The 23,527-nt window shown below is 39.4% G+C and overlaps 1 protein-coding gene across 4 annotated transcripts in view; it reads left to right on the forward strand.

Annotated features, from left to right (window-relative positions):
* The first annotated feature begins 2,052 nt into the window (after window positions 1-2,052).
* Window positions 2,053-23,527, forward strand: part of SGMS2 (sphingomyelin synthase 2) — a 60,058-nt gene continuing 38,583 nt past the window's right edge. The window contains exons 1-2 of one of the 4 annotated variants that reach the window (XM_084625641.1): window positions 2,053-2,080; window positions 2,670-2,807. The gene's annotated coding sequence lies outside the window, so the exon portion shown is untranslated. Of the gene's footprint in view, window positions 2,081-2,172; window positions 2,627-2,669; window positions 2,808-23,527 lie in introns of those variants that run through there. The other 3 variants (XM_084625639.1, XM_084625640.1, XM_084625638.1) reach the window with 3 other exon arrangements.

The following is a 23,527-nucleotide window of genomic DNA, read 5'->3' on the forward strand; positions in this document are numbered from 1 at the left end:
AAGTGCTTCAGAATTGATTTCTTGAGGACCTGCTCCATGATTTTTCCAGGGACTGAGGTGAGGTTGACTGACCTGTAGTTCCCAGGATCCTCCTCCTTCCCTTTTTTAAAGATGGGCACTACATTAGCCTTTTTCCAGTCATCCCGGATCTCCCCCGATTGCCATGAGTTTTCAAAGATAATGGCCAATGGCTCTGCAATCACATCCGCCAACTCCTTTAGCACTCTTGGATGCAGCACATCCAGCCCCATGGACTTGTGCTCGTCCAGCTTTTCTAAATAGTCCCGAACCACTTCTTTCTCCACAGAGGGCTGGTCACCTCCTCCCCATGCTGTGCTGTCCAGTGCAGTAGTCTGGGAGCTGACCTAGTTCGTGAAGACAGAGGCAAAAAAAGTTTTGAGTACATTAGCTTTTTCCACATCCTCTGTCACTAGGTTGCCTCCCTCATTCAGTAAGGGGCCCACACTTTCCTTGACTTTCTTCTTGTTGCTAACATACCTGAAGAAACCCTTCTTGTTACTCTTTACATCTCTTGCTAGTTGCAACTCCAAGTGTGATTTGGCCTTCCTGATTTCACTCCTGCATGCCCGAGCAATATTTTTATACTCTTCCCTGGTCATTTGTCCAATCTTCCACTTCTTGTAAGCTTCTTTTTTGTGTTTAAGATCAGCAAGGATTTCACTGTTCAGCCAAGCTGGTCGCCTGCCATATTTACTATTCTTTCTACACATCCGGATGGTTTGTCCCTGTAACCTCAATTTGTTACATTTGAATCTCATTTGTTTTTATTGTTCCATTCCTGTAAAGAAACTAACATACTTTTGGATGCTGTAAAAATAATAGATCATTTTTACAGCACCAAAAGACCATTTTGCACTTTACAGATGGAAGTATAGACGTATTTCTCACTGTTGCTGGAATATTTCTGCATATCTATTAGTGATAGCACCAAGAGGAGCATTAGTATAGATCAGTTGCCATTGCATAAAGCATTCTCATCCCGTGCTGCCCATGCTAGCTCTGACTCTAGAAGATGCAGTACTTACAACTTTGATGGCCACCAGCAACCTGTGTATACTAGCATTTCCACTGTTGCTACTACTGCTAGTGCAATCACAGGACATTTTTAAAAAAATGCTACTGTAGATAAGACCACAAATAGTAAGAAGACATGGGCTAAACCTGAGCTAGGGGCCCTGTACAAGTGCACATTGTTAATCCAGGCCTGATTTCTGTGGGTACAGTTGCACCCACAGCATGGACCCAAGATAAAGCTGCCCCAGGTGAAACTTTAAAAAGTGCCAAAGTCCCAATGACTTTAAGTGAGTGTTGGACTCCCTTTGGAAAACGGGATTTAGGTTCATTAGTCACGTTAGCACTTTTGAAATTTTATCCTCAGGTGCCTCTCCCAAAGAGTCTGTGGCTTCAATTTTGCAAACAGGCATGAGCTTAACTTTGCACACATGAACAGTTTCTTGGAGGTCAGTGGAACTTATCACATGCCTAAAGTTAAGCACCTCTGTAGGATCAGGGCCAATGTGACTGAGCAATGAAGTTTAACACACATCTTGTTACGGTTCTGTAATCTTGGATATTCTGTGGTTTGGATTTTTTTTAATATATATGTATTTTTGTCAGCCAGTTGAATATGGCTTTGAGGGGGAGGGTTTAGATGTCTCCTGGAAGAAAACTGTTTTAATCAGGAGAGGATGTGGGCATGGAGGGTTAGGATAGGGAGTGGACTTCAGCACAGGGAGAAAGCAAGGAGGTCTGCCAAAAGCTCACACACTGAGCTCATTTGTTTGGGTATTAATTTTAAGGCAGCTTATACCCGTTCGGAAGAGCTTTGCGGTGCGTTTTGAGTCAGACAAATGCAATTTCACCCATTCCCATTGTCCCTGCCTGACAGCTCTCTAGCTCAAGTGCTTGTAACAACAGTAGCAAGTAAGCAGGCAGGCACTGAGCAAACTCATTCCTTATTTCAGTGCCAAGCTCTCTCTCCACCTTTAGGGGGGGGGGGGTTTCTTTACCGGTGTTACCAGTTTTTCTAGCCTTGCCTTTGAATAGCAGCAGCACTGGGGTGAGTCAGTGTTTGGAAATGGAGTGGGCGGGCGTGTGTCAGTGTGTAAGAGAATTAATGATGTCAGGCAAGATCCAGGCTCGCGGGGGGGAAGCAAAGAGCATGAAACGGAGTGTAAACACAGCAGTAGCACGCAGAGAAAGCTGCCTCGAGTTTACCCCCGCCCTCCCTTCTGCCTGGAGCCGCCCTCTATCAGGAGAGCTTCTCCAGCTGTAGCATTGCTGAGGTAACGGTGCATACGGATCTGGCAATCATTTCAAGGAAACCTTACTAAGAAGTGTCGCCTTCCCCATCGCCCTTAAGGCCAGTCCCTGTTGCCAGGAAGGAGAAGAGAATTGCAGGGGAAGATAAAGGTGTGGGCAAACTTTTCTAGCTGCTTTTTGCTTCAGCTACCACCCCAGAAGTGGGAGTGTCTGTGTGTCTTTGGCCATAAAGAGCTGCAAAGCCCAAATGTCAAAGAGTCCTGAGGCTGCAAAGGAGACTTCTCTGCTGCCTTTGGAGGAGGAACTACCTTCAGCTCCACTGTTTCCATATACAACTAAGTGGGTATGTTGAATGACACAAATCAATACAACTTTGTATTCTGCAGAGTAAGGATGGGAATGATGGAATGTGGCTTGTTACCGACGTGTACCACGACAGCCTGAGTATTTCACGTAAGATGTCCAAAACTAGATGGGCAGAGTACTAGAAATGCAACTGTAGAGAGCAATCCTGCATTGGCAAGGTAATCTAATAGGTCTCTTCCATTTCTAACATGATTTATTAATTTCTTTTACAGACTGTTCACTTCCCTGCTTTTGCCTCTGCCAAATAATTTTTACTTTAAAAAAAAAACTGTTACATTATTTTTCCCCCTGTCAAAGAAAGTGTATGAGTGATACTATAGGCTGCTTTCAGAGTAGCAGCCGTGTTAGTCTGTATCCGCAAAAAGAACAGGAGTACTTGTGGCACCTTAGAGACTAACAAATTTATTTGAGCATAAGCTTACGTGAGCTACAGCTCACTTCATCAGATGCATAGGCTGCTTTGTTTGTCTTGTAAATATCTATTTAATGTGGGGAACATATTTATGTATCTTTTAAAATGGACATTCGTTACCCAAGAGTTATAATGGGACCCTCTGGAGCTGTGCTACGTGCATATTTGAGCAATGGTGTGTAAGAACTTTTAAATGTTTGAACTTTTTAAAATGTTTGTACATTCTAGACCACAGTGGCTTTGTAAAAGTCAGCTTCTTGCTCCTATTGATGCTGATGGGAGTCTTGCCATTGGCTTCAGTGGGAGCAGAGTCTGGCTATAAATCTTTATGAATTTACCTTCTAGATTAATTAGTTTAATGCATACTTAAGATGCACCTTTTGCAGAGTAAAATAAAACTTAAAAATCCTTATGAAATGTAGTTACAGCACAGGAGAAACTGATTGAAATGCAGAATCTTGGTAACTTTTTTTTTTCCCCGAAACCCAGGTGATTAGATCGTACTATGAACTTGTTGCTTTTCAACTTTTTTTTGCAAATGAAACTGTCTGTCTTAATGCTTTGAGCTTTATAAAATCAAATAAAACAACCCAAACTTCTCAAGCCAGCCAACTTTTTTTATATTCAGGACTCAAGAACCAGTGAACAGTTTGTTTTTGATATTGGAAAGAAAATTCTATTCTAAAAATGTCTGTCAAGTTTTGTTTGAATGAAAGTTTCCTATCAGATAATAACCCTATAAATAGTTATTTATAAATCTGAAATGTTAATATTGTAATGATATCTCAGCGGGACTACTACCGGTGTAAAGTTAACCAAGTGCTTAAAATTTGCTGGATTGGGACCTACAGTAGCATTAGTGGTCGCATTTAAATTAAAATGTAGTCCTCGTATTTGAGTTAAATTAAAGAATGATACATTGTCGTGATAGAAAGTATTATGTGTTTTCATTCTCCCTCTTTGGATCTTGTATTTATAGAAGATGGTAGTTCTGTATAAGAGCTAGGTATTAGGCATTATAGTGTAGTTATGGTGTTTAGAGGTGCTGTTATTTGAGAGATTATTTTAGTGTATTTTTTTAGGAATAAATTATGTTACCTGTGTAATTTTTAATTTCATTTACCTTTATAAAATTAGGATAGGGTTTAGATATGTAAGTTAAATAAAAGCTGATCTAGAACCTGATCCATTGCCCATTAAAGTCAATAGGAGTCTTTCCTTTCCATTGGTTACAGCAGGCATGGTATAGGGTCCTTAGTGCTGTTGGGCAAGACCCTTGATACCTAAGAAATATATGGAGATGTTTGTGTTCTTCCCAAGGACATTTTAAAAATGTTCATACAAAGTAGGCTCAGTAAGCGGTGACATTTGGAAAAACCCATAACATTTTAATGGAGATGGGGCTTTTCCCAACTGTATTCAGTAAGTTTTATGATGTTGGCCCAAGAATTGCAGAATGAAGAAACAACCAAGTCTTCCAGACTTGTCCTGGTGGGCATCTAGGGAGTATGATGGTCTCTAGATAGTGATACTAGTTATTTAGTAACCAACTAAGAAAACCAATCTTCCAAATGAGCTCACAGAGCAGAGAGGACAGTATTTAGGGTACAGAATGAATGAGAGGAGAAAGTATGACTGGAAAACAGGACCGGACACTCAGTAACATTTCAAAATAAAAATGTTAGAGTTAGTTTATACGCAACTTGAGTTTTCACAAGCTTTCTGAAAGAACTCCTATTTTTGAGCTTTGATTGAGGAGTTGACTTGCAAATGTCCCTTTCCAGGCCATAAAACCTCCTTCTGATTAACATTTTTTTTAACCTTACAAACAAGGCTAGTTCTCACAATTAAGGGCCAAATGCTGGTTTAGGTTGCACTGATAACAATTGTCTACAATGGAGTTATTCCTTGTTTCCACCAGCACTACTGAGAATGGAATGTCAACCCAGGTATTTAGATTCAACAATGTAATTCTACTGTGGCCCTCATTACAAGACTTTGAAATTACATTCTGCATTGCCAGTTTGGATTTCTGCATACACTGCGTTCTCCAACAGCATCTCCTGTCATTTTGTTTGCTCTCCTGAAAAAACAATAATTTATATAAAATCACTTATGCACCATTTTAGGACTCACCCTGTTATCAATCCCCACTGACTGAAATTTTCCATTGACTTCAAGGGGAGTTCTGGGTGCAAAATGATTGCTGATTGGGCACAGTAATTACGTATCAATATACTTTCACAGAAATTATTTCTTTTCTGAATTTTGCCAGATGCCTCAGGTTTTAAAAGTGCCTGTATTAAGTAAAATTTAACAACAGACAATCATGTGAACACAGGTTTCAGAGTAGCAGCCATGTTAGTCTGTATTCGCAAAATAAAAGGAGTACTAGTGGCACCTTAGAGACTATCCAATTTATTTGAGCATGAGCTTTCATGAACACAGTTTCCTGCAAGACTGTTCTCTTGTCAGTCACAGAATAGAATATTTCTCTGGAGACCAAAATTATACACCAGAAACACTGTAATTTGTAACATTTTTTGTCTAAATAGATCTATTGAGAGGCAATCTGTGAGGCCACACGCTTACACTTAGGTTTGCAGATCTTATGAGTTTTTAGGAGGAGTTTGCTTTGACAGTGTACACTGATATATCACAGATGATAATCTACCATATCACCAGCTATTTGCCTCCTCAAAGTGCAAAGGTTAAACAATACCTAAACTCTCAGCTTTGATATCTGTGAACATAAAACCATTTCCCCGTCAATAAAGTTCTTTTACAATACGAAGACATGTTAATAGGCTATAGTTATTATGAGGCAATTGACACCTTTGGGCATTAAAACTATATAGTCACACCTTGTAAGGAGCCTGTTGTCTTGGCTAGTATAAACTTATTACTTGGACAAAAGTCAAGTTGAGTTACCTGAGAAGGAAGTGCAGGATTGGGTCCACAAATACAAACCTAATTTTTATTCCTAGAACTTTATTCTATTTTGCCAAGTAATTTCTGTACAAAGGAAGTGACTAATCTGTTTTCATTATCTGTGCTGTGAAACATACATAAAGTACACAAACAGAAAAAAGTAGGAAACAATTATATTTTTAGATTCTTCCTATTTATTGACCCAAGTCAGGATTTTTCTTAAGGAACAGTGTTCTGGAGTATTATTCTTCTAAATTTTCTTATCTAATATAAGACTTCACTGTGAAGCTGAAATTATTAGTAACCAATACATATTTTTGTTTAATTTATACTTCTATAGGCTATCAGCTCACAAGATAGTTTCACAATATTAAAACAGGATAGACAATGCAGATGGTATGACACTTTATTTAGCATGGATACAATACTACAGTACTCCTAACAGATGCTGGGAAGATTAATATAACAGACACTACTGTCTTCATAGATCTGTGTCTGCTGGGAGAATTATTGTACCATGGACACTACTGTCCCAGAAGATGCTGTGAGACTTTAGGAGCTAAACCAGGCATTGATGGGAAAGTTTATGTAACACAGATGCTACTGTCTTCTCGGATCTGTATCTGCTGAGAGAACTGCTTAACCATACTGGGCATTACTGTTCCAGCAGATGCTATGATATTTTAATGACAACAGGTCCCACTGTCCCAGCATATCTTTGTTTGCACTATCACTGTTACAGATTGTTAGTATGTGTAACATTCACACTAATAGAAAATAGCGTAGCTAATGGGTGGGGATGGGGTGGGGGGGAAATACCTATATTAACAAATACTTATGGTCACTGTTACAAAGCTCAGTGGAACTAAGCCTCATTGTAGTGAAATATAATGTCCTTTACCCAAGTTCATTAGTAAGTCCTTTTGTATTTATTTTGTTGGAAGATGGATATTTGTATTGCCAAAGGTTCTAGGATGCTCAGAGTACTTCTGAGCCTCTAGGGGTGGATGGCCATGCAGTCATTCATTATGGCTTCTCACCCTGGGGATGCCTGTGGTCTTGACAGATTCCTGCCCCGCCCTGCCCCCTCACACTAGATACAAAGTAATGTATAGATCCTCTCCGTAGTTTTTATAGTATGTGCTGTTGGCTTGCAGAACAGTCCCCCAGTATCAATGATGAAAATATATTCAGTTTTTAAAAATTCCCAAAGGGCGGTTTTCTTAGAGAAATCCTGAAAATGCTACATTTTGTTTGCAAGGAGTTTTGTTTGTTTGTTTGTTTTTTTGTTTTTAGCGCAACAATTTTAGGACCCATCACAATTTTGAGTTTTGGGGCTTCCTTGTATTTGATTTTCCCTTTTGCAAAAGTGTAGGTATGATCACTACATGCCCCTTTTTTATCACCAGGCAAGATACGATAGAGCTGCTGCCATGCTTTCTTGCTATTACAGTAATTATTTCAATCTAGTTTTAGTGAAACGGCCTTTACCAGGTATGGTGACCCATGTGGCCATGAACATGGGAGATGTCACAGTTCTCAGGGCCTGTCCCAGGCACTTTATTAAAAAAAAGTGATTGTTCAGGTGTCTACATAATCTTCACTCTGGCCAGCTGAGCCATTGAAATTGACAAGAGGCTGTCTTAAAGCACATGTGAATGTCAAGGACCTCCCAACTAGGATATTTTTTTTAAAAAATTGGTAAACAAGAGAAGTTAATGAATCCCTCTCAGGTGAACTATAAAACTTCCAAAATGTGCACGTAACTAATATGTGGAGCTTTGCATTCCTGGAACTGTTGCCCTTGTTTCTACCTACTCCCCCGCTATGCACCTGTTGCATCTTGTACCTATTAAGATTGTAATCTCTTTGTGGCATGGAATTGTTTTTTAATATTATGTTCGTACAGTGCCCCACATAATGGAACCTCAACCCTGAATGAGGCCTCTGGACACTAGTGTAACACAAATAACAAAATATTGCTACCCTGTTTTACCCATGTATCACTAAGTCAATCTCCCTCTCCACTCAAGTCCTCATCAGTCTTTCAGTCTCCACATAATCAGATCCTCATATGTTCAGACTTATTCTGATTAAGGGCACTTCTGTGAGCAGCTCAGTTCAGGATTAACCCATTTTCTTCTGATACCAATCTGCAAGCACACTGTTGGAGATCCTCCTGGGTTTCCAATGGAGAGCAAACTGATCAAGCATTTTGCAAAATGAGCTGCTTCCTGGTAATGCGCATGGTGGGCAGCAAAGTTTTTCCACATGGAAAAGGACCAAAGAACCACCATGGTCCTAGTGCTAGAGCATCCACATTTCAGTGGTAGGGGGTGCTATGGACTCTGGGATATGGTTACTTTGACGCAGGTTTGTGCACTGCAGAGTGGACACCAGAGCCCTAGGTTTGAGCATAGATTAGAAAAGTCTCTTAACATAGGGTTAAAATACAATGTAGATGCTCAAGCCCCAGGATTCCCTAACAAGGGTCAGCTGACTCGAGTTCCATTAACCTTGGGCTTATATGGCAGTGTAGACATAGCCAAAGTAAATTTATTTCTCAATCCATGATCTAATCTCAGATCACTCCATTTTCATTGCATCTGTGCAAAACTGCCTGAAACAGTTCAGAATTATTTTCTGATTAACTGAATGAGTGATAGATGTCAGAAGAAACTTGCCTAGACAAAGGTAGCTAACTCCAAGTTAATGGGTCAGTTATCATTCCCATCAATGTGCCAATGTATCGCTGCTGAAAATGGTAAAAGGTTATTTTGCAAATTCTAGTAATTTTCAAGTGGAAAAAACTCCTTTCATCCAGTGTAGTTCAGTGATACCTTATTTCCAGGTAAGATATAACATCTTGTTGCTATTGGAACACTTTAAATTTGACCCCTTTGCTTTCCAAAATTGGTAATTTGTAAACGTATCTACATACATCATCATCTTGGTGTTGATGTCTGATTTTTCTGCTACTGCGGAACTAACTAGGTATAGAAAGCCTTAAAGTAGAATACATTTTAGGCCATTGTGTGAAGCTGTGTTCCCTCAGAACTAAAAGCCATTTGCATACCCAAAATATTATTTAAGGTTATTTGTGTTTTGTTTGTTTTTATATACATTTCTTTGGTATATATCACCATTGTATCTGAACACCACAAAACCACTAATTTATCCTGACAACATCAGGGAGGTATTATTAGGGATAGACAAGTTTAAGTGATTAGTCCAAGGTCAAACAGGAGATCTCTGGCAGGAGCAACAATATAGAACTGAGATTTCCTGACTCCCAGTTTAGTGACCTAAGTATAAGATCATCCTTCCCTATATTTCAATACAGGTAGAGTTATTTGCATCAAGCCAATACTTTTCTTTATTTATTGTTCACCTGCTCTTCCTGTATGTTTCCCACATGAAATGTTTATCCAGATTTTCAGGTGTTGAGTGCTTTTAGAAAGCTTAACTTATTTATTTTGTTAAGACTCAAAGTATCTTGAACTGCCAACCAATTAATTAACAGAGAGAGCAAGGAATATTGAATTGTTTCTCACAGTTTCAGTTACATTTAATTTACATAAACCAGTGACAAATTGTTTGCTTACCCACACCCCAAGATCCTTCTTACATTGACACATTGAAGTTCAATGGTGCTGAGTAGTGGAGCAATTGTACAGACCTCCTGTATTTTCTTAAGGAACATAATAGCTGTTAAAGTGGAATGACAACAGGGACAAAGGTCATGCTCCCATGGTAATTTTTTTTTACTTAGGGAGGGCACAATAAAAGTCAAACACCTGGTAGGTGGCTCTGTATATTTCCTGTCACAGCAATTCTAGCTTGCTTCTGCTGCTTTTGTCCCTCCCCCACATCCACCTCATAAATGGGGAAACAGCACTTGCTATTTGAAGATGCTTTATTAGGATGCCAAATGCTGCAGCCAGTGTCCGTTTGAATCTGAACACAGGCTGTATTGAAGCAAAGTGTTCCCATCACCACAGCCTCAAAAGAACATGTTAAAATTGGAATGTCACATTCTTGCCTTGGCAGTGCTAAAAAAACATGCTGAATGTAATATTGTCCAATTATGCAATTTGATCTCTTCTCATTATTCCCATTTAAATTTCTATACCATACAAATATTTAATTCTAAAGAATTAAAAATAACTTTAAAAGATACAAGTTTTCTAGTTCTAAATTTAACATCTAGAAACACGAAGTGCTACAGTTTTAATTGGCTTAATTCATACTTATATATTCAGATTTGCTGATAATTTGTTAGCGTTGTAGGGCTCATTTTGAGGGATGTTGATGATTTAGATTTTACTTCTAACCAACTACTTCAACTTTTAAAAGGGTGCCCATATAATTTTTCTTTTGTGGTGCTGTGTATTAAGGACCTGATCCAGTTCCCACTGGAGTCTTTCCATTGACTTCAATGGGAATTGGATCAGACTCTAAGGCTATTTCAACACAGCAACTACAAACTTGTCCCATGCCAACCAATTCTGGCTCACGGGGCTCGGGCCAGTCACGGGTGTCCTGTTGCTGTGTAGACATACCCTAAGAATGCTATGTAAATGACAGTGGATGAGTAAAGTTAAATTCCATTTTTGGAAGCATGAGCATGGTTCCTGGTGACTTCACTAGGAGCTTGCACTCAAATCCAACAGCATAATGTGACCATAAGACCCCATTCCTGTCCTCCAGCATACCCATGCAACTTCTGTTGACTTTAACAGGGGTTGTATATGAGGATTGAATTTGGCTCTCACAAGCTTATTAGGTAACAAGGCCAAATAAAGATGCGGTTGCGCTGTTAAAGTTACTGAAGTGCAGATGCTGTAGAGTCTGCAGTCCGCACAGAGTGGTTTTGTTTTTATGTGTATGTATGCTTTGCATGGAGCTTTGAGGTGTGATTTGGAAAGTAAAATCAATTACACTATTTTGCAATGTGATGCAAAATTAAGAAAAGATTTCAAATGAAAAATAAGATGTCGTAACTACCATGTTGGTATTTTTCTTCAAAATAAGATAGAAATTAGAACACAGCTAGGAAAATAGTCAGTTCTTTTTTTCACAGCCTGAAAAAGAGCCTAAGGCTGACACATTGTTTTGAAGCTTGCTTTTCTGTTTTTAATGCAGGATTACTTGGAACAATAAAAAATATATTTTTCCAGGTCATTTTAGAAGGATTTTGGGCTTTCATATTAACCTGCAGTCTCAACAACAAACAAACCCAAAGTAAGTCCCTTACCTTCTGAAATATAATGAATTGCTTCAAGGAATTTCTTCCTTCAAGCTTCTCAGACACTCTTAGATATTATGTCACAAGACCATTTACTGAAGAATCATTGACAAAATGTATGATGTGTTTTTCAAAGATGATGTCCTCTGTTGAGATTATATCCTATATTTGTAGGCAGTTGTGCTCAATAATTAGTCTTTCCATTTCTGCTGCTATTTTATAAGGTGCATCCAACTTAAAAAAAAGTCAATTTATTCAACTTCAGTTGAGGTTTCGTGTCAAATATCTTTGACCTGCAAGCACACTGTTCTGAGTTACAATCATGGTTACCTTTAAAACTGGTAATTAGTTTTAATATTAAAGAGAGAACATTAGCTTGAAATCTACTCAATTTTTTTAAATGAGTTAAAAGTAGATTCAGATACACACACTTGCCTTGATTCTCATGCCAGTGATTGTGGTTTTACAGTAACTTTTTCCTGCTGTGTTTTTTTCACCTCCCTTTTGTATGAAAGACCCTTCTGAACAAAGGAAATGAACTGTCAGACTGACTATATCAGCAGTTCTTAAACTCTTGCTTGTAAGCTGCAATCAGTATTACTAAAATCTAGAATCAGAATAAGAATTGGTTTAAATTACACTAATTAAAATTAAGATGGCATACTAAGAACCATTTAGTTTTTGATGTGGTACTATACGTAGATTTCACGCAAAGTGCTGTCAAATGTACAAACTAAATAAACAAGATTAAATAGAGAAACTTTTGTTGTTTGCTTATCCCTTTCAGCTACAGTAGTAGTAGTAGTTATGAAATGATCACATTTGAAAATTCCGTAGGAAAATTTTCCTCTAACATTTAGGCCCTTCCCAATGTTGAGAAGATGTTTTGCAAGGAATAGAGTAATCTGTCAGATTACAGCTGGTTTATACTACTCTGGTTGTAAGACTTTATAAACAAGCATAGAGTAATCAGCAATTTTAGGAAATTAACTTGCATTGCAGCATGGATATTTTTCGTAACAGGTTTCTGTAGTCTTTCAATTTGAATATATGGACATACTAAAATATCATAGTTCTCTCATGCTAAAGGGAACATTTAAGCATACAAAAATCCACCTGCCTTTCAAATGCTGTTGTTATACATGACATTTTTTAATATATTGGTTAGTTGGAAACTAATTTTGTATTTTACTCCTTCGCCACTGAATATATTTGAATTATTGCTCATGTTCAGGGTGAATCTGGGAGTTGGGCGGGAAGTTCTTGAGGGGAATGAGGGCCATGTGCTGCACTCCTCTGTTTACATAGCTGTACCCATCTGGGGTCAACAGATTAAACAGTAGTGTGTTTTCCAGAGATTCATCCTAATCTTATTTCATCCTACACTCGAGTCATAAAGCTGGTCTTTTGGAATCACAAGTCTTTCCAGAACAACAGACTGTCTTATGAAGACATAAACACAAGTTTGACTTCACTGGGGTATCAAGCTGAAGGAAAAGTTGACCTACCAGCTAGGGAGCTCTTGCAATTGTTAACACAGTTGTGACGCTGTAAGTAGAGTACAGAAGATGAGTACTTACGATATTTCTTAAGATATAGAAACTGTCAGTGTGACAGTCCCTCTTCAAGTAAAATGTCATTCCAGAAGTTTGTTCATTTGTTATTTCATCAAAAAGGCCAACATCTTGTAAATGGCAGGGGACTGTATTTGTGGTGATGCCTCTGTGTAATGATGTGGCTCCGTAAATTGAGACCTATAATTTTGCTTTTAGTTGTGGACAGAAAAATTTTACTTGTGTACACCAGTCATCTCCTTTTCATGTCAGTCATGACGAATATGTTTCATCAATATTACAGATATTCTTTTCATTTCTCTCGTTTTCTTTCCAAACTCCGTTTGTCACAGATCAGCTAATTCTTAGATAGACAACTGTACTGCATCTTTTTTGTAACTGCTGTTATCAATTCTGTATTGTGTGGCAAGATTAAATTTGGGAAGGGATTTTTAAAAGCACTTCTTTGTTGGTTCAATGGACCATGCTGACAACTGTGTTAATTAGCAAAAGGGTAAAGGAAAGGTCTGTGTCTTCAGCTCCACCTCCCTCTTATCAAGTGTCTTGTTAGGAAGCTTGACCATCTCTGTGGACATCATCCTCCTCAGAGCCCAAGCCTGGACAGTGCCCCCTCACCAGCCAGGCAGGAAAGACGCTGGGCAGGTTTGGAGAGACCAACTCTGCTATGGGAGATGCAGGCGCTATCTCAGCAGCCCAGTCCCAGTAGGGTCACCTTGCTTGCTGTCCTCAAACTCCCCTTATCCTAGGCAGAAAACAAGGCAAGCAGGCAGGAGTGGAAAAGCTGCTGCAGGGCCAAGTGGCTCCCCATCCCCATGAAGGGGGCAAGTCCAGAATGGCAGCATGCCCGGTAGAAGGTTGCATCTAAATCCCTAGAACCCATAGCAGCAGCCATGCTCCTGGTTACAGAGCTCAGCCACTTCCCCTAGTCAGGGCACAGTTGAAGGGTACTGAATGCAGCATGGACGCTGCTAGTTAAGTGCATTAAAAGGTCATCAAGCCCTATCACTACTATAACAAGTCTTCCAGGGCTTTTCTGTTGATGTTCCAGGGTAACGCCTTCAGGGGGAAATGCAGATTCATCAGTCTTGTGGAGAGTCCATTCTTGAATCACATCCCACTCTTTGAGAGACCCAGAATGACCCCCTCCCTGAGTGACAGGGGAGATAATAAGCCCACCTTATTCAAGGGCAGGAACAGTCCTGATTAAACGGAAACTTTTCTGTTGTACTGCCTAAGCACAGTTTCTTTATCACACTCTGAAGCAGCATTGGAGGGCCAACATTCAAGGGGGAAAGAAAATATTTTTTTAAAAACCCAGAACATCACCTTCATGGAATGCAGCAGTAGAGAGGAGGAAATATTGTTACAGGTTCGAATGAAAAGGGGAAATGAATTCCTCACACCTAGTTGAGAGAAAGGAGAAGACTGTTCTCCTGTTAATAGCAAAACTTGAACTTGCAATCTTACCAAAATCAAACAAGTAGGAAGTTACAGAACTATTTGACTATGATAATTTAAAAAATTGTTTTTTCATGTAAAATACCACCCACCAAATCTATGAAACACAACAAAAGAACTCTGAATAAGGGTTTTCATACAAGTTCTGGTGATGTCACAAACCCCTCCAGCTTTGCTCTCATGGTTACCAGCATGTTATTGGAATCCTTTTATATTGCCTTTGAGTTCATTCATTGTATGTAAGTTTTGTTTTGTTTTGTTTTTACTTCCCACTCAGGCATGTATATAGGAAGAACATGGATTAGATGGTAGTTAAGATTGCTCATAAGTCGGTCACTTCTGCACACTGCTTCATGAAGCTCTGGCATCACTTTCAAAAAGATGTGGAGTGAAGTAACATGCATTGGTAGCAGGTCAGACATAGTGGGGAGTGGCAGTAGTAGCTACGGGGTGGCTTTTGAGAGGAGGGAAACTTATTTTCCTGTGTCAGGGCCATTTGAATGTGGCATTCTCAAGTATCCAGCCCTTCATTCTCTTGATTGAGATCAGCAGTGATGCCTTAAATCTTACTAACTAAGTCGCATGTGATGACTTAGTACTTGGATGAAAAACCTCCAAAAATTTTCCTAAGAATGTACGAATTGTCTCTCCCCTTGTGGGTTTCAGGAAAAGCTGGTCCAAGAAGCAGTTGTTTACAAATTTTATCTCTGCATCCCTTCCTGAGGTGACACATACCTACTCAATAGGAGGATAGTATAAATCCCCATTATTATTGCATTTTTTGCCTTTGTAGCCTCTCCAGTCTCTCTGAGCATTTCACAATCACCACCGCCATCCTTGTCAGGTAGTCGGTAGTATATTCCTACTGCTGTACTCTTTAGTAATGGAGAATGGACTTAATGATTCGGGGCAGGTGTACACAACAGCCTAAGTCGACATAATTTTTCACTCAGGATTGTGAAAAAGCCGCCCCTCCCCCGAGCAACACAAGTTTCATGCTGTAAGCACCCTCGCTACATTGGCAGGAGATGCTCTCCCACCGACTCAGATTCTGTTTCTCGACAAGGTGGTGTAATTATGCCAATGGAAGAGCGCTCTCCCATCAGCATAGCGCGTCTTAACCAGATGCCCTACAGTGGCACAGTTGCATCAATGCCGATGTAGTGCTGTAGTGTAGACTTGCCCTCAGTAAATGGAGCTCTTCCAAATAAATAATGAACAGGAATCTTTCGGGCTTCTCTTTTCAGGTAATGCTCAGGAAGGATATGCCAAATCAACTAAAGGTGTGAATTTAAAGTGTATTAATGAAAGCACATTTAAACCTTTGTGTGGATACTATTGTTCAGAAGTGAAATGGCCCTAGTTTGGTTTAATTTTATCCAATGAATTCAATTCTATATCTGTTAATTCACTGAATAAGCTAAAACAAACTAAGCCATTTTACTTCTGAAAGAGAGGGTTCAGACAGCGGGTTTAATTTGCTGTAACTGATTCACTTTAAATTTGCACCTTAGTATACAAGCCCTTAGTATAGTGCTAAGAGGTGCAGTTGGAGATTCTGACTTGCAGGTAAAATATGAAATGGAGGTCCTGATTATTTGTGGCTTTGACTATTAAAAACACTTTTTGAAAGATTATGGATTTTGTTCCTGATATTCTGATCAAATTCCATGTTGAATTTATTACGTTTGCCCTACCTTGTATATTGTTGCTGTGAACTGTTGGAGCTGTCACATTCAACCTCAGAGGTGAAGTGTGCGTCAAGTGGTAGGCAAAGTGATTCCAGTGGTGCAAAAGATCACCCTGCTGTTGAAGCACTTTGGACTCTTTTGGGATCAAAGAGGCTACATATTCATTCTTTGTCCATCACTCTTGAAGTTTTAGGTGAGTAGCTTTTATTGAAATATTTTTTACTGAAATATTTTCAGGATGAGACACAGTGGGTGAGGTAATATATTTTATTGGGCCAGTTTCTGTTGGTGAGAGAGGCAAGCTTTCGAGCTACACGGAACTCTTGTTCAGGTCTGGTAAAAGTACTCTGAGCATACAGCTAAATACAGAGTGTTACCTCACCCACCTTATCTCTCTTCTATCCTGGGACCAACACAGCTATAACGACACTGCATATTTTCAGGATGTCTCATGCACAGAGTGAACTGTTATCAGGAAGTGCATGACTTCCTTTTTTTTTTTTTAATTAACTGCCCATTGACACACCCTATAGCAGAGGCACTTTACTCAATGCAGTCTCCATCCTTTAGACACGGTGACTAAACTCTTACTCTCTCTTTACATTCTGAGGCTCTCTGTTTCAACCTTTACCCCTCTGCAACTAGGGAAAAGATTTTGAATTGGAAAGAAGAGAGCAAGTGTCATATGTGACAATTTTAATGTGGAAGTAAAATCCCTGCAAGCTGCGTGGAAACTTTTTAAAGACACCATAATAGAGGCTCAACTTAAACGTATACCCCAATTTAAAAAACATAGTAAGAGAGCCAAAAAAGAGCCACTGTGGTTAAACAACAAAGTAAAAGAAGCAGTGAGAGGCAAAAAGGCATCCTTTTAAAAAGTGGAAGATAAATCCTAATGAGGAAAATAGAAAAGAGCATAAACTCTGGCAAATGAAGTGTAAAAATATCATTAGAAAGACCAAAAAAGAATTTGAAGAACAGCTAGCCAAATGCTCCAATAATAGCAAAATATTTTTAAATACATCAGAAGCAGGAAGCCTGCTAAACAACCAGTGGGGCCACTGGACAATCGAGATGCTAAAGGGGCACTCAAAGACGATAAGGCCATTGTGGAGAAACTAAATGAATTCTTTGCATCAGTGTTCACTGTTGAGGATGTGAGGGAGATTCCCAAACCTGAGCCATTCTTTTTGGGTGACAGATCTAAGGAACTGTCTCAAATTGAGGTGTCATTAGAGGAGGTTTTGGAATAAATTGATAAACTAAACAGTAATAAGTCTCCAGGACCTGATGGTATTCACCCAAGAGTTCTGAAGGAACTCAAATGTGAAATTGCAGGACTACTAACTGTCATCTGTAACCTATCATTTATATCAGCTTCTGTACCAAATGACTGAAGGATAGCTAATGTGAAGCTAATTTTTAAAAAGGGCTCCAGAGGTGATCCTGGCAACTACAGGCCAGTAAGCCTCACTTCAGTACCAGGCAAATTGGTTGAAACCATTGTAAAGAATAAAATTGAAACCATTGTAAAGAATAAAATTGTCAGACACATAATTTGTTGGAAAATAGTCAACATGCTTTTTTGTAAAGGGAAACCATGCCTCACCAATCTACTAGAATTCTTTGACAGGGTCAACAAGCATGCGCACAAAGGAGATCCAGTGGATATAGTGTATTTAGAGTCTCAGAAAGCCTTTGACGAGGTCCCTCACCAAAGGCTTTTAGGCAAAATAAGCAGTCATGAGATAAAAGGGAAGGTTCTCTTATGGATTGGTAACTGGTTAAAAGATAGGAAACAAAGGGTAGGAATAAATGGTCAGTTTTCAGAATGGAGAGAGGTAAATAGTGGTGTCCCCCAGGGATCTGTACTGGGCCCAGTCCTATTTAACACATTCATAAATGATCTGGAAAAAGGGATAAACAGTGAGATGGCAAAATTTGCAGGTGATACAAAACTACTCAAGATAGTTAAGTCCCAGGCAGACTGCGAAGAGCTACAAAAGGATCTCACAAAACTGGGTGACTGGGCAACAAAATGGCAAATGAAATTTAATGTTGATAAATGCAAAGTAATGCACATTGGAAAACATAATCCTAACTATACATATACAATGATGGGGTCTAAATAAGTTGTTACCACTCAAGAAAGAGATCTTGGCGTCATTGTGAAGGAAATAGACTTCTAGGATGGAGGCTGGCACAACTGATTAAGAGAGCTTTAAACTAGGAATTTGGGGGATGGTTGGGAGATGTCCAGGTAATCTCCACGCCAGATTTTAGCATTGAGAGGGAAGAAAATGAAGTAAGAAAGGATACAGCCATGGGTAGGAGAATGTATATAAGGAGGAAGGGCAGTGTGGATACCAGTCTAATAGGTTATACTGGCTGTAGAATGACCGTGCCTAATAGGGTACAGAATGTGAGCGAGGCCAAACAGCAAAAATTAAGATGTTTGTACATCAATGCAAGGAGCCTTGGTAACAAAATGGAGGAACTAGAGCTACTGGTGCAGGAAGTGAAACCAGACGTTATAGGGATAACAGAAACATGGTGGAACAGTAGTCATGACTGGACTACAGGTATTGAAGAGTATGTGCTGTTTAGGAAAGACCAAAATAAAGGTAAAGGTGGTGGAATAGCATTGTATATCAATGATGAGGTAGAATGCAAAGAAATAAGAAGCGATGGAATGGAGAAGACAGAGTCCGTCTGGGCAAAAATTACACTGGGGAAGAAAACTAGTAGAGCCTCTCCTGGGATAGTGCTTGGGGTGTGCTATAGACTGCTGGGATCTAATTTGGATATGGATAGAGCCCTTTTTAATAAAGTAAATACTAATGGAAACTGCATGATCATGGGAGACTTTAACTTCCCAGATATAGACTGGCGGACGAGTGCTAGTAATAATAGGGCTCAGATTTTCCTAGATGCGATAGCTGATGGATTCCTTCAGCAAGTAGTTGCTGAACCGACTAGAGGGGATGCCATTTTAGATTTGGTTTTGGTGAGTAATGAGGACCTCATAGAAGAAATGGTTGTAGGGGATAATCTTGGTTCAAGTGATCATGAGCTAATTCAGTTCAAACTGAACAGAAGGATTAACAAAAATAAATCTGCAACTAGGGTTTTTATTTCAAAAGGGCTGACTTTCACAAATTAAGGAAATTAGTTAGGGAAGTGGATTGGACTGAAGAATTTATGGATCTAAAGGTAGAGGAGGCCTGGGATTACTTTAAATCAAAGCTGCAGAAGTTGTTGGAAGCCTGCATCCCAAGAAAGGGGGAAAAATTCATAGGCAGGAGTTGTAGACCAAGCTGGATGAGCAAGCATCTCAGAGAGGTGATTAAGAAAAAGCAGAAAGCATACAGGGAGTGGAAGATGGGAGGGATCAGCAAGGAAAGCTACCTTATTGAGGTCAGAACATGTAGGGATAAAATGAGACAGGCTAAAAGTCAAGTAGAGTTGGACTTTGCAAAGGGAATTAAAACCAATAGTAAAAGGTTCTATTGCCATATAAATAAGAAGAAAACAAAGAAAGAAGAAGTGGGACCGCTAAACACTGAGGATGGAGTGGAGGTCAAGGATAATCTAGGCATGGCCCAATATCTAAACAAATACTTTGCCTCAGCCTTTAATAAGGTTAAAGAGGATCTTAGGGATAATGGTAGCATGACAAATGGGAATGAGGATATGGAGGTAGATATTCCCAAATCTGAGGTAGAAGCGAAACTCAAACAGCTTAATGGGACTAGATCGGGGGGCCCAGGTAATCTTCATCCAAGGATATTAAAGGAATTGGCACCCGAAATTGCAAGCCCATTAGCAAGAATTTTTAATGAATCTGTAAACTCAGGGGTTGTACCATATGATTGGAGAATTGCTAACATAGTTCCTATTTTTAAGAAAGGGAAAAAAAGTAAATTGGACAAAATACAACATGGTTTTACAAAAGGTAGATCATGCCAAACCAACCTGATCGCCTTCTTTGAGAAAGTAACAGATTTTTTTAGACAAAGGAAACGCAGTGGATCTAATTTACCTAGATTTCAGTAAGGCGTTTGATACCGTGCCACATGGGAATTATTAGTTAAATTGGAAAAGATTGGGATCAATATGAAAATTGAAAGGTGGATAAGGAATTGGTTGAAGGGGAGACTACAACAGGTCCTACTGAAAGGTGAACTGTCAGGCTGGAGGGGGAGGTTACCAGTGGCATTCCTCAAGGATCAGTTTTGGGACCAATCTTATTTAATCTTTTTATTACTGACCTCGGCACAAAAAGTGGGAGTGTGCTAATAAAGTTTGCGGATGATACAAAGCTAGGAGGTATTGCCAAGTTAGAGAAGGACCAGGATATCACACAGGAGGATCTGGATGACCTTGTAAACTGGAGTAATTGTAATAGGATGAAATTTAATAGTGAGAAGTGTAAGGTTATGCATTTAGGGATTAATAACAAGAATTTTAGTTATAAACTGGGGACGCATCAATTAGAAGTAACGGAGGAAGAGAAGGACCTTGGAGTATTGGTTGATCATAGGATGACTATGAGCCGCCAGCGTGATATGGCTGTGAAAAAAGCTAATGCGGTCTTGGGATGCATCAGGAGAGGTATTTCCAGTAGGGATAAGGAGGTTTTAGTACCGTTATACAAGGCACTGGTGAGACCTCGCCTGGAATACTGTGTGCAGTTCTGGTCTCCTATGTTTAAGAAGGATGAATTCAAACTGGAACAGGTACAGAGAAGGGCTACTAGGATGATCCGAGGAATGGAAAACTTGTCTTATGAAAGGAGACTCAAGGAGCTTGGCTTGTTTAGCCTAACTAAAAGAAGGCTGAGGGGAGATATGATTGCTCTCTATAAATATATCAGAGGGATAAATACTGGAGAGGGAGAGGAATTATTTAAGTTCAGTACCAATGTGGACACAAGAACAAATGGATATAAACTGGCCACCAGGAAGTTTAGACTTGATATTAGATGAAGGTTTCTAACCATCAGAGGAGTGAAGTTTTAGAATAGCCTTCCAGGGGAAGCAGTGGGGGCAAAAGATCTATTTGGCTTTAAGATTAAACTCGATAAGTTTATGGAGGAGATGGTATGATGGGATAACATGATTTTGGTAATTGATCTTTAAATATTCATGGTAAATAGGCCTAATGGCCTGTGATGGGATGTTAGATGGGGTGAGATCTGAGTTACCTAGGAAAGAATTTTCTGTAGTATCTGGCTGGTGTATCTTGCCCATATGCTCAGGGTTTAGCTGATCGCCATATTTGGGGTCAGGAAGGAATTTTCCTCCAGGGCAGATTGGAAGAAGCCCTGGAGGTTTTTCGCCTTCCTCTGTAGCATGGGGCACGGGTCACTTGCTGGAGGATTCTCTGCTCCTTGAAGACTTTAAACCACGATTTGAGGACTTCAATAGCTCAGACATAGGTGAGAGGTTTTTCGCAGGGGTGGGTGGGTGAGATTCTGTGGCCTGCGTTGTGCAGGAGGTCAGACTAGATGATCATAATGGTCCCTTCTGACCTTAGTATCTATGAATTGTGGATAGTTCTCTGAAATCATCCACTCAATGTGCAACGGCGGTCAAAAAAGCGAACAGAATGTTGGGAAGCATCAAGAAAGGGATAGATAATAAGACAGAAAATATCATATTGCCTCTATATAAATCCGTGGTACACCCACACCTTGAATACTGCGTGCAGATGTGGTCACCCCATCTCAAAAAAGATAGATTGGAATTGGAAAAGGTTCAGAAAGGGGCAACAAAAATGATTAGGGGTATAGAACGGCTTCCATATGAGGAGAGATTAATAAGACTGACTTTTCAGCTTGGAAAAGAGGCAACTAAGGGGGGATATGATAGAGGTATATAAAATCATGAGTGGTATAGAGGAAGTAAATAAAGAAGTGTTATTTACTCCTTCTCATAATACAAGAACAAGGGGCCACCAATGAAATTAATAGGTAGCAGGTTTAAAACAAACACAAGTAAGTTTTTTGTTGTTTTTTTGTTTTCAGGCAATGCACTGTCAACCTCTGGAACTCTTTGCCAAAGGGTGTTGTGAAGGCCAATACTATAATGGGGTTCAAAAGGGAGCTAGATAGATCCATCAATGGCTATTAACCAGGATGGGCAGGAATGGTATCCCTAGCCTCTGTTTGCCAGAAGCTGGGATTGGGTGACAGGGCATGGATTACTTGATGATAACCTGTCTGTTCATTCCCTTTGGGGCACCTGCCATTGGTCATTGTCAGAGGACAGGATACTGGGCTTTATTGGACCTTTGGTCTCACTCAGTATGGCCGTTTTATATTCTTATTAATGTTCAGTCCCTTTTACATGGAATTTCTTCTCCCCTGGATCACTGTTTTTCTTCTTTTTATTTGCTCAGGGAGAGATTGGGCATTTGGGCAAGCGTTTGTGGTGCCGGGGTTGCCAAGAAACCGTGACAACTATTCTGTTTTTCACAGGATAATCTTTTGTTATATAGTACTGCACTGACACTGGCCAGTGCAGCAGCAGTAGAAAATCTGAGTCAAAGAACATGACTATGTTGATGAAACAGCAGACCCCCATAAAAAGTGTGATCCATTGGACTGGTCATATAGAGATTTTTCCTTTTATTTAAAAAAATAGTGATTTTTTTTCTCTTCTCATTATGCCAGATATTCCTCCTCAGCAGTTCATGCCAGGGAGGCTTGCCAGCTAGCTGGATACCCCTAGAGATAAACCTTGCCCATGTGCAAACTTCAGCCGCCACACGTTTTTTCAGAAAAGGGAGGGGGGGAAAAAGCCCCTATAAAGCCATTCTCAGTACCATCCATGGAAGAAGTTTAGTCAAAATACATATATTATGTACAAACTTTCTTCAGTACCTCAAAACAAAAGCCATTTCAAATCAAGATTACTGGATTTTCTTGTGGCTGTAATTCCTTGTTCTGCTTGACCTTTTAAAATCTTTTCAGGCAGAGTAAAACTACCTCACCACCATAAGTCTATAAAGTTAGTTGCGAAGAAGATCTACACTTCTGTGAGTGGCAAGATAACTGTAATATTTCTCTGTAGTGTTACTGAATATACAGCAGTAGAATCCTTATTTATTTTTGCGTTGATTGAAAGTTGTCTGGATTAAGAGGTTAATTGAGTGTTTCTGAGTCATAACTTTGCCTCTGCAGTTTTTAAATTTAACTTATTGCATTTTTCTGTTTAGATCTAACCATACTGAAATTCCTTTGACCCCAGTAAAGGATAGATGCTTTAGGATGTGGGATTAAATGCTTTTAGTAGCTTTTATATGACCCACGGAATTTGTGGCTAGATAACAAAAGTGCAAAATTTTTGTTAATAGCAGTTTTGAGGGCATAGTTATTATCCTTAAAGTCCCTGGTACAAAGTTACCAATATCTGGCAAGCTCTAAGACAATGCTCTGTATGCAAAAAGATATTATAAATAAACCTATGATTTTGGCCAAATTGTGGAAGCTAACCTTTTTTTTTTTTTTTCCATTGTCTGAAAGGATGAGGAGAGGTAACAGTTACCATTGATAGTGCTG

The sequence above is a fragment of the Lepidochelys olivacea genome (genome assembly GCF_965140295.1).
Source record: "Lepidochelys olivacea isolate rLepOli2 genome assembly, chromosome: 4".
NCBI lineage: Eukaryota > Metazoa > Chordata > Testudines > Cheloniidae > Lepidochelys > Lepidochelys olivacea.